The sequence below is a fragment of the Vulpes vulpes genome, unplaced genomic scaffold (assembly GCF_048418805.1).
Source record: "Vulpes vulpes isolate BD-2025 unplaced genomic scaffold, VulVul3 Bu000000632, whole genome shotgun sequence".
In the NCBI taxonomy this organism is placed as follows: Eukaryota; Metazoa; Chordata; class Mammalia; order Carnivora; family Canidae; genus Vulpes; species Vulpes vulpes.
The window spans coordinates 106261-116079 of NW_027325716.1; the positions used below are offsets into that span (position 1 = coordinate 106261).

Genomic DNA, 9819 nt, shown 5'->3' on the forward strand with positions numbered 1-9819 from the left:
TGAAGTTCGTAAAAGATACACATGATTGGCTCCTCCAAGTCAATAAGAGCTGGCTCTAGCATCCCCCCTGTCTCTCATCTTCCAATAAGCTATCTTTGGCTTTCTCTCATAGTCATAGAAGGAGTTCCAGAAAATAGGCAGAAGTATTCAATAACACTTGAGGCCTAAATGCATAACTGATCCACTGTGATTTCCCTTATATTTTATTGCGCAGAGCGCATCACAAGGATGTGAAAAATCATGAATGTGGAAAATGATTCCAAATCATAAATGTGGAAAGTGATTCCAAACCATGATATGAGTTTCCATAAAGTCCTATTACAATGCATACACATTTGCTAAATCTAATAAATGTTACTTAAGGCTACTAATAGGAGAGAGAATTAAGAAAGAAATATTAAATGGTAATAGTTCTAGTTTTTATTTTTTGTGATATTTCAATTACAACAATATATATTCCATCTAAGCTGTGAAAGATGAAGAAATTTACAAAATTTCATTTTACCCATTAATCATCTGCCAACCATTAAACTTAGTCTTGTAAAAGTTGTTACATTTTTATTTTTAAAGACTGTTTTTAGATAGATTTGCTTTGGTAACAAATAGCCCCCAAACTTCAGTGGCATAAAACATTACTTTTAGTAATTTTAAGCACATTTACTTTTAATCAGGAGCTATATGTTTGTATGCTTTATATGCCTTTCCATTACGGACTGTGATTAAAGGAACAATCTCTGCTTGGGACATCTCTGTTGGCAAAAAGACAAAGCAAGATAGCTGGTAGAAACTTAGAGTTACCTTTTCTACTCAAGTGTGTTAAGTCATATCTGCTCCCGATTAAATTGACAGCTTGTTATTGAAAATAGTAACAGTGACAATAATAATACAATAAAAAATGAACTTATTTCCTTAAACTAAAATATTATGGTGAATTTATATCAGATAGTCATAATAAGTAAGTATTTTAGGGAAGAGTAAGAGTGATAAGCTTATAGCAGACAATGGCTCATAGAAATCCTGAAATATTTCTGGAAAACATAAGGGAGGGAATCAGTATTGGGGTAGGCCATTTTTTCCTCCTTAGAAATAGCTCTCAGATCTTTTCTTCTTTATCCTTGTCTCCAGTCTCTCGAAAGTCCTTCTTTTTGTACAGTAACCCTTGACGTATCTTAAAAGGACAACAGAAAGCAAGGACCCCGAGTTTACATCCACATAAACCTAAAACTCTTCATACATTTTTCAAACACCATGACACTATATAATCTCACATTACCTAAACTTCATCACTAGGAAATAAGGATTCCATTAATTTGCTATTCTAATTTGTGAAAGAAACTTATTCATTCCAACAGGTCTACAACTGAAGTTCCAAATTCAGCTGCAACCTTATGCATCTAAAGACTAAGGGGAGTTTTATTAGTTTCTTAGGGCCACTGTAACAAACTACTAAAAATTGGGTAGCTTAAAACAACAAAAATTTATTTTCTCCTAATTCAGAAGATTGGAAGTTCAAATTAAAGTGTTGACAAGATTGGTGGTGACCGGAGGTTCTCTCCTTGTTCCTGGTGGTTGCTGGCCATTCTTGAAATTACTTGACTTGTAGATATATCACTCCACTCTCTGCCTTTGTCTTTACATGGTGCTCTCCTTTTGGATTTGTTTATGAATCTCTTTCTTCTTATGAGAACACCAGTCATATTGGATTTAAGCTCCACCTTAATCCACTATGTTTTCATCTTAACTTGATTGTATCTACAAAGACACCACTTTCAAATAAAGTCACCTGCATGGGTTCTGAGTGGATATATATTTTGGGAGATTACTATTCAAGCCAGTATAGGAGGCTCAACCAAATCTATTCAGGATAAACTCAAAGACCCACATCAAGACCCATTTTAATCAAACTGCCAAAAGCCAAAACCAGAGAATCTTGTAGGTAACAAAAGAAAAATGACTTATCATATATAAGGGATCTTCACTAAAATTATAAGCAGATTTCTCACCAGAAATTTTGGAGGCCATAAGAAAGTGAGCTGATATATTCCAAGTTCTAAAAGAAGAAAAAGTATAAACCAAGAATAATATATCCAGCAAAATTGTACTTCAAAAATATCATAAATTAAGATTTTTGTCTTATAAAAATCTGAGGGAATTTGTTACCACTACACATGCTCTGCAAGAAATACTAGAGTCTTGAATGTCAAAAGGAAAATATAATAGATGGTAACTGAAAGATGTATGAAGAAACAAGGATTTCAGGAAATATAAATATATAAGCAATTACAAAAGCTATTATTACTGTAACAATAGTTGGTAACTTTACTTTCTGTTTTTTGTAGGAATAAGAAATGAAAACTTTTTAAAATACTATTATTAGTCTAAAAGTATCATTGGAAGTTTGGTTTGTAATTCCACATTTTGTTTTCTACATAATTTAAAAAAACTGGTGAATTAAAAAAATATCAACTTACGGTTTTGGATATACAGCATATAAAGATGTAATTTTGTGACATCAGCACCTGAAAGGAATAGGGATAGAGCTATAAAGGAGCAGAGCTTTCATATAGTATTGACAAATTCAAATTAGCATATTATTATAGTTTCAGGTATAATTTTAAATATAATCCTCATAGTATTCACAAAGAAAATAGCTTTAGAATACACACAAGAGGGGGTTAGACAGGACTTTAAATGTTTCACTAAAAGAATCAACTAAACATGAAAGAATATGGTAATGCAAGAAATTAGGGACAAAAAAGCTATAAGACATATTTGATGTAAATCAAATAGCAAAATGACAGAAGTCTTTATCAGTAATTACATTAAATATAAATTGATTAAATTCTCCAATCCAAACATAGAGAATGGCTGAATGGGTTAAAACATGGTTAAACTATCTGCTGTCTATAAGAGACTCACTTTAGATCCAAGACACGAACGTGTGGAAAGTGAAAAGATGGAAAAAACCCTTGCAAATAGTAACCAAAAGAGGAGAGGGTGGCTATAGTAACACTAGAAAAAATAAACTTTAAATGAAAAAAAGGTAATAAAAGTTAAGGGACATTATATATTAATGTTCATACGGCATGATACAAAATTATAAACATTTATATACCTAATAACAATCAAAATATATAAAGCAAGGTTGTCTTCCCTTGGTAATCTAATCTTTCTTCTTGGAAGAAGCCTTAAAGAAATAGTTTTGCAATAATAGTTTGATGCTTTAATACTTCACTCTCAATAATGATTAGAAAAATCAGAAGAGATTTCTCTGGAGAGGGAAGAAGGAAATAGAGGACTTGAACCACACAACTAAACCAGTTACATCTAACAAACATATATATAGAGTTCTCTACCCAACAACAATCATTCTTTTCAACTGTACATGGGATATTTTCCAGGAAATTGGAACCCTTGTGCACTGTTGATCAGAATGCAAATTTGCACAGCCATTGTAGATAAACAGGGAGGTGTGTATGTGTGTGTGTTTTAAGATTTTATTTATTTATTCATGACAGACACACAGAGAGAGAGAGTGAGAGAGAGAGAGGCAGAGACACAGGCAGAGGGAGACGCAGGCTCCTTGCAGGGAGCCCGATGCAGGACTTGATCCCAGGACTCCGAGATCTTGCCCTGGACCGAAGGCAGGTACTAAACCACTGAGACACCCAGGGATCCCCTCAAGATGGTCAATTTTAATATATCATGTATATTTTACCACAATTTTAAACTGGAAAAAATGATTATTTACCGTTAAAGCAAAAATAATAACAATGTGGTGTGGAGTTTATAACATATGGGGAAATAAATGTGTGACAACAATAACAAATGGCCATGAGGATAGAAATGGAAGTATACTATTATAAGGTTCTCACACTTTACATGAAATGGTTTAATATTACTTGAAGTGTTGAAACGTTAAACATATATACCATCAACCTGCAATCACTAAAATAAGTATTTATAGTTAATTGGTGAACAAAAGTGATATGTGAATTCATAAAAATATCCAATTAGTATAAATTAAAGAGAAGAAAAAGGCAACAAAGAACACATGGAAAAATGGAAACAAAAATAGTAAGATTTAAACCTTGAATGGTTAAACATAACACTACTGTGTTATCTGAGACATATACCTGAGAGGAAAAAAAAAGCAATACCTATACAAAGATTTATATGCAAATTGTTTGTAGTTTTATTCATAATATTCATAATATTATTATTCATAATATCTTAAAACTGAGGGGCACTTGGGTAGCTCAGCGGTTGAGCATCTGTCTTTGGGTGAGGTCATGATCCTGGGTTCTTGGGATCAAGTCCCACATCAGGGTCCCCCCAGGGAATCTGCTTCTCCCTCTGCTCATGTCTCTGCCTCTCTCTCTCTGTGTGTGTCTCTCATGAATAAATAAAATCTTAAAAAAAATAAGACACACACAAAAAAGCATATACTATAGGATCTAACTAAAGAAAATTTTAGAAAATTCAAACCAATAAAAGATGTCAGAAATAAAATCAGTTATTGCCTAGGAAAGATTGGAGGTAGCTTGGTTGGGAACTGTGATTACCAAGGGAAGACACAAATTTTTGTAGGTTATGGAGATGGGTTCAATATCCTGATTGTATTAATTGTTTCACAGGTTTATATATTGTCACAACTTACCAAATTCTAACTATAAATTAGACTTTATTGTAGTTAATTACATCTCAAAAAATAAAACTAGCATAAAGGCTGAAACAGAGACATTAGCAATCCCATTTTAAACAACAAATATAAAGATTAAAAAATTACCTTTTATTATAAGACATAGTTTACATATGTTTTCTCTAACTAGAATTCCTATATGCAACATTCCAGAGAAGCTGTGTTAAAAGACACTGTGTTAAGAAGTAATGTCTAAAAATTTGTCAGTCTATACCATCTGTACCCATTGTATAAACATCTTTCTGTTAGATAACTTGAAGATTTATTATGGAAGCAGCAAATATAGTGCATGTTCACCAAAAATGTATCACATACTGTAGGAGAAGACACAGGCCATTGTATATCAACTAATTGGTCATGGAAAAACTATATATATTAAAAACAAAAAACTTCAACACATTAAGTCAATCATACTTTTGGAACAAGACACATTATTGGTTTCATTTTAAAATTTAGGAGATCCGTGGGTGTAAAATTCATACAATAGTGTTTCTTGTGATTCCTTTTAAAAATGCAAATATCTCCTAGGCCTGCAAATTTCCTGAAATTCAACACCTTCTGCTCTGTTGAAATACACAGATATGTTCATCTTTAATTAATAGCTCACTACAGACTGAAATTTAGTACCCTTCAATTATTATGGTTTGATTTAGAGAAACAATACTTAATTTTTTTTTTTATAGTCAAACTTATGGGCACCTGGGTGGCTCAGTCAGTTAAGCGACCTACTTTTGATCTCAGTTTAGGTTTTGATCTCAGGGTTGTGAGTTCCAGCCCTGTGTTGGGCTCCATGCTGGGTGTGGAGCCTACTTAAAAAGAAATAAAATAAAACAAAAATCAATCAATCAATAAACAGTCAAATGTATTATATTAGTGGTATATGTTATTAAAACTACCTCTCAGAATGCATGGGTTGGAAAGATAATGAAAATGTTTCCCAGTTTGGGAATTACCTCCTTGTCATACGTCAAAAAGTTATTAGAATTAATTATTAATATTAATATTAATCAATTAATATTTACTTCCATCACTTTGTTCATATCTGCATAAGTCCCTATATTGCAGATACCTTATGTAGTCTTAATCTATATCTATACCTGTATGTAACCAAGTGTGCTGGAAATCTGAGACAAAAGAATAGCTTAAAATGGATGAGCATATTTTAGTCTATATGAAATTTACTATCAATTGAGACGATAGGTCTTAATTGATTTTAGTTATGTGTGTATGGGGGAGAGTGTAGGTAAAGGAAACATTAATTGTATCTTTGCCTCAAATTCTGACTCAATAGAAACTTGAATTTTTCATTTTAAATGTTATTTGTTTAACTATGTTAAGTTTATTTTTACCTGAGAAACTTAGGAATCACAGAGACACAAAGATAGTAGTGATCCCATTCTAAATAGTGTGGATATAAAATCTTTTCCTTATGGTGCTAGTTTGTACAGCTCATTTCCATGCCCTGTTACTCACTAATGCTATTATAGTTAAATTGGAATCTTTCTAGTGACAATCACACTACATGAAATGTTTCCTTGTAATTATATTAGAAGAAGATATGTTGTGAAAACTGTTAGCTTGACTAGTTAAAACTTGTAAAATGTATGTTATTCTTGCACTTAGCTACATATTTTTGGAAGAAAAAAAAGTATATACAGTGTTCCTTGGCACCTGTGCGTATGTGTGCTCTCTCTAAAACAAACAAACAAACAAATAAATAAATAAATTATTTTTAAAAAAGAATCTCTGATTTGTAGCCAATTCCAGCAAAAATGTGGGTAACCTGGGGACCCACTACTTGTGATTGGTGTTTGAGGTGGGACAGTCTGAAGCTTTAATCATTGGGGTCTGCATACTGATCCTGGGTAGTTAGTAACGGAATTAAAATAAATTGTAGGACATGTAATTGGTATCTGCAGAAAATTGGAGAATTTCTTGGTGTAGAAAATCTACATATTTGGTGTCTAAAGTGTTGCCAAGAGAGAAACAATTTTCTTTTAAAGTCAAAATATACTCCCATAAACCTGGAATTCCCCAGAAAATACATTGTCTCCATAAGGATGAAATAGGAATTATGCCTCCCCTGCCACACTATGGAAATGAAAAATGTCTGGATTCTTTATCATTGAGTGAGGGCAGAAAATAATTCTAAAATAAGCAGAACGCACTGTATTTATAACCAAGTGCCATTTTACATATATGCAAGTTTGTTTTGGACATAGATATTATTCTTTTTTCATGATGCCATAATGAGGTCATACATTATGGTTGCATATTTGTTTAAAAAGGTTGTAAGCTTCCAGAAGGTGGGGATAGTAGCGTTGAATTTCTCTCATTATCTTCCTGCTGCTGGGTCCAGAGCAAATGTGCAATAAATGACTTGGGTGAAGAACATGGATTATTTGTGCCAGAAGGAGCAGTAGTGTTTGGGGGAAAGGTCATGGCCGAATGCCCTTATGGATTTTGCTTATCTTGGGCAAGGGATGTTAGAATAATTGTAAAATATGGAGAAATTCCTTTTCACTCTGGAAATTTGGGTTATTTTGTGTGCAGAGACCGATATCCTGATGGCTGAGTTATAACTAGAAGAAAAACACTGAATGTGGTTGGGGACAGCCATTTCTCTTTCTTTTATGGGAAGAAATTATGGTTATTACCTGAGATTTCATAGCCATGAATAGAGTACTGATAGAAAGATTCTGAAGTATCTCAGATTTTTCTAGGTATTGTTCTAATCCAAAGAATCAAGGGTTCATAGGTAGTATGAATTAGGAAGCATACAGTTATAATGTTAAGGATTAAACAAACACAAAGACAATGACTCTGAATCCAGACTGCCTAGATTCATATACCAACTCAGCATTTTTTAAAGACTTTATTTATTTATTTATTTAATTATTTGACAGAGAGAGAGAGAGAGAGAGAGAGCACAAGCAGGAGGAGTGGTAGGCAGAGGCAGAAGGAGAGAGAGAGGGAGAAGCAGACTCCCTGCTGGACAAGGAGACTAATGCAGGGTTCCATCCCAACCCTGAGATCATGACCTGGGCTGAAGGCAGACGCTTAACCAACTGAGCCACTCAGGCACCCCTAGCCACTCAGTTGCCCCCCAACTCAGCTTTAACTAGCTGTATAACTTGGAGATACTATTTCTTTGTCTGTACAATGGGGACACCCACAAATTTCACCTCATACAATCATTGACAATATAAGTGAGTTAATTTAGATAAAGTGTGTTTAGGTCATATCTTGACACAATATTACCATATTAATATTATCTCTCTGCTTTCTTACCTGGACACCAGTAAGCTGAGGGGAAGGGAATATACTATTCAACTCTACCTGTTCCACAGCTCTAAAGGCTGCAACATAATAATAACAATAAAAATGATAATAAAATTTATTAACATCTTGTATATCAGTCGCTGTAATTTTATATTTATTTCTTTCCCTTATTACAATGAGGATAGTAACATCAATATGTCCATCTTACAAAGAAACTTATCATTAAAGAAACTTATTACCTTGCTTAAAAACAAACAAATAATAAGCAATGATGTTAAATTCCGGCTTAGTCTAACTTCTGAGTACTCTTTTAAAACCAGTTATGCCATCTTAAAAGGAGAAGAATTTGATAAAACATGCATTGGATAGATGAAAGAACAAATGAATTTCAAAAAAAAACCACATCATCTCTTTTCACAATAAATTTACTTTATGGATATGTTTAGTAATGATAATGACTTCACATTCATTTCAGCACTGGTAAATGTGTTTTTTTTCAGTATCTTTTAAAGGTACTACAGCAAAGTGGTCTCCATAAGGCAAAATAAAATGTGGTGCCCTGGTATCTGTTTCTTTAATTGAGCTTTTAAAATATATATCATTTGAATGAAATTATAATGATTTCATTAACCTATTTTGCCCTTTCTCAAATATACTGACTATAAATGTGATAGGAAATTACAACTGCCCATTGCTGGAAGAAAGCAATCAAGCTAGATTGACCAATATGATTATTACATGCCTGTCTGACAACTTTTTCCCCCTAGATACTGAAGCTGAAGTTGGCAGACCATATAAATATCTATTTGTCTATTTATGAAAAAATTAAATCAGGAAAACTCAGGATCAAAATTTTAATTAATCAGTTTTACAGAAGGAAATCTCAAATTTTTAGTTCTTAGGGATTTCCATTTTAATAGTAATTATAAAACATTCTGGCTTAGTTTGTTATACAGAGGTGATGGATATACATTCAGTGATTTTCAACGGGAAGCTTAAAATGCATTCCCAAATACCAAAATGTTTTACTGTGAAATAATTTTAAAATTTAGGAGAAAAAGAGACTATTAAGCTCTTAAAGGTGTTTAGGTTCATTTGCTAGATACCATATAAGCCAGATGCTATATGAGATATAAGGACTTGCGGATTTAGTAATTTTCTCATCTTTCAAATGTGAAGAAGTGTTGTTAGATATGCCGACATATAGATACCCAGAGGAAAAAAAGAAACAAAAAGCGATGTGGTACTGGAGAGGAGGAAAATAAAATAGCAATCAAATAAAGAACAAAGATGCACTGCATTGTATAGGGGAATGCAACAAAATATTTTCTCTTTCTCCTTCCACCCCTTCTCACCTCACTCTCTCTCTCTCTCTCTCTCTCTCTCTCTCTCTTTCTCTATCTCTGTTTCTGTCTCTGTCATCTCTCTCTCTCTCTCTCTCTCTCTCTCTCACACACACACACACACACACACATTCACACTTACACTCTGGATTGTGACCTGTAGTTTAAAAAAAAAAAAAAAAGAAATCTAAAGTGTTTGGCTGCTGGCACAGAAGCCCCATTTATAGGTGTAGTCTTTTAGGAATAGAGATTACAGAGAATCATACATCAGAAAATGAAAAATTTTCTTTCCAAAAAATCATTGATCATTTTATTATATATATATAACTATTTAATTCACCCTACAGGCCATTTTTTCAAATAATTGCTACTTTTGCCCTTGCTTTCCAACATTATTCACTCATTTTACCCATTTGAGAAAAATCCTCCCCTTAATGAAATATATCTCAAAACAGCTAGCATAAAAGACAAAAGAGTAGTTAGAATATTGAG

The 9819-nt window shown here is 33.0% G+C and overlaps 1 long non-coding RNA gene across 2 annotated transcripts; it reads right to left on the minus strand.

Annotated features, from left to right (window-relative positions):
• Positions 1-397: 397 nt before the first annotated feature.
• Positions 398-9806, minus strand: LOC140596706 (uncharacterized). 2 transcript variants are annotated; one of them, XR_011998608.1, is made up of 3 exons: positions 2472-9806; positions 2004-2050; positions 398-1168 (listed from the first exon to the last, which is right to left on the minus strand). It is a non-coding gene; the product is annotated as an uncharacterized lncRNA (long non-coding RNA). The 2 variants fall into 2 exon arrangements; XR_011998607.1 differs by having other exon boundaries at positions 398-2050.
• Between the last annotated feature and the right edge of the window lie 13 nt (positions 9807-9819).